Source organism: Orycteropus afer, unplaced genomic scaffold, assembly GCF_000298275.1.
Source record: "Orycteropus afer afer isolate SDZICR_OR568_19922 unplaced genomic scaffold, OryAfe1.0 scaffold00330, whole genome shotgun sequence".
Lineage (NCBI taxonomy): Eukaryota > Metazoa > Chordata > Mammalia > Tubulidentata > Orycteropodidae > Orycteropus > Orycteropus afer.
Window position 1 is genome coordinate 3186590 of NW_006921917.1, and position 2266 is coordinate 3188855.

A 2266-nucleotide genomic window follows, 5' to 3' on the forward strand; every position below is an offset into this window, starting at 1 on the left:
GGCAATATATTGAATGATGCAGGAAACATCAAAAGAAGATAGAAGGACTATACAGAGTCACTGTGCCAAAAAGAATTGGTCAATATTCATCCATTTCAGGAGATGGCATATGATCAAGAACCCAGGTATTGAAGGAAGAAGTTGAATCTGCACTGAAGGAAGTGGTGAAAAACAAGGCTCCAGAAATTGACGGAATACCCATTGAGATGTTTCAACGAACTGATGCCGCACTGGAGACACTCACTCAGCTATGCCAAGAGATTGGAAGACAGTTAACTGGCCAACTGATTGGAAGAGATTCATGTTTGTACCTATTTCAAAGAAAGGTGACCCCACAGAATGTGGAAATTATCGAACAATATCATTATATTCCATGCAAGTAGAATCTTACTGAAGATAATTCAAAAGCAGTGGCAGCAGCATATTGACAGAGAACTTCCAGAAATTCAGGCTAATTCAAGCTACATTCAGAAGGGGACATGGAAGGAGGGATGGTATCATAGCTGATGGATCTTGGCTGAAAGCAAAGAATACTGGAAAATGTTTACTTGTGTTTTATTGACTATGCAAAAACATTCGATTTTGTGGATCATAACAAATTATGGATAATATTGAGAAGAATGGGAATTCCAGAACACTTAGTTGTGCTCATGAGGAACCTGTACATAGACTAGGAGGCTGTTGTTCAAACAGAACAAGGGGACACTGGATGGTTTAAAATCAAGAAGGGAGTGCGTCAGGGTTGTATCCTTTCACCATAGTTAATCAATTTGTACATTGAGCATATAATCTGAGAAGCTGGACTATATGAAAAAGAACGTCATCAGGATTGGAGGAAGACTCATTAACAACCTGTGATATGCTAATGACACAAGTTTCCTTGCTGCAAGTGAGATGACTTGAAGCACTTACTGATGAAGATTGAAGACTACAGTCTGCAGTATGGATTACACCTCAATATAAAGAAAACAAAAATCCTCACAACTGGACCAATAAGCAGCATCACGATAAATGGAGAAAAGACTGAAGTTGTCAAAGACTTCATATTACTTGGTTCTACAATCAACACCAATGGAAGAAGCAGCAGTCAAGATATCAGATGACATATGAAAAAACTGCCTCGGAAACCCAAGGAGGGGTTGCTATGAGTCTAAATCGACTCAATGGCAGTGAGTTTGTTTTGGTTTTTTTAAGCAATGCATATATTTAATGTGCTTTAAGTATTGCAAAAGGAGCTGTAGTGGTGCAGTGGGTAAAGCATTAAGCCTCTAAACAAAAGGTTGGCAGTTTGAACCCAACAGCTGCTCTGTGGGAGAAATATGTGGCAGTCTCCTTCCATAAAGATTTACAGCCTTGGAAACCCTATGAGACAGTTCTACTCTGTCCTCAAGGGTCGCTATGAGATGGAATCAACACGAGGACAGTGGGATTGTTTTGGGTTCAGTTTTGAAGAAAAAAAAAATGCATCTTATGAACTTGGAAGACATTATGCTGAGTGAAATAAGTCAATCACAAAAGGACAAATATTGTATTAGTCCATTATTGTAAAAGTTAAGGAAAGGTTTATCTATAGAAGGAAATTTTTTGTTGTTGTTGGTTACCAGGGGTGGGAGGGGAGAGGAGGGAACGCTGTTAGATAGACAGAGGTAAGTATTGACTTGGGTGAAGAGAAGGGCAATATACCAAATGTGAGTGACCAATATGGCAGCATTGAGGATGAGAAAGAAATAGAGAGGTACATGGAAGGTACAGACAACAAATATGAACCCTTTTGTACATACAGTACTGCGTTGTCAGTGAAGGCTAACATGGGTATATGGGTGGATAGATGGGTGGACAGGCTGAACGATTAGATATGTCTATGAAATGGGGAGTGTATCCAAGAACATACATAGATAGGGTTGGCAGACAATTGTCCTATAAGTTTATGTGAATGATCAGAATTCCCAGGTGTATAGTAGAGCTGACAAGGGGCAAGGATGTAGTCACGGCTTGGTCATAGCCAGCTACCCAGAGACACCTAGTAGTTGAACCTGCAGGCTTGGGACCATAGTCACAGGGGACATCAAGCTCAATTGGCATAACATACTACACAAAAAAACACTGTTCCACCTCCTACTTTGGCAAGTAGCCAACTGGGATCTTAAAAGCTAGAAGCTGCCATCTAGATGCTCCTAATCCAGAGCAAAGAAGAATGAAGTAAACCAAAATTCATGGAAACAATTAGTCCTAGAGACTGGTACACCATCCGATCTGCAGCCTATAC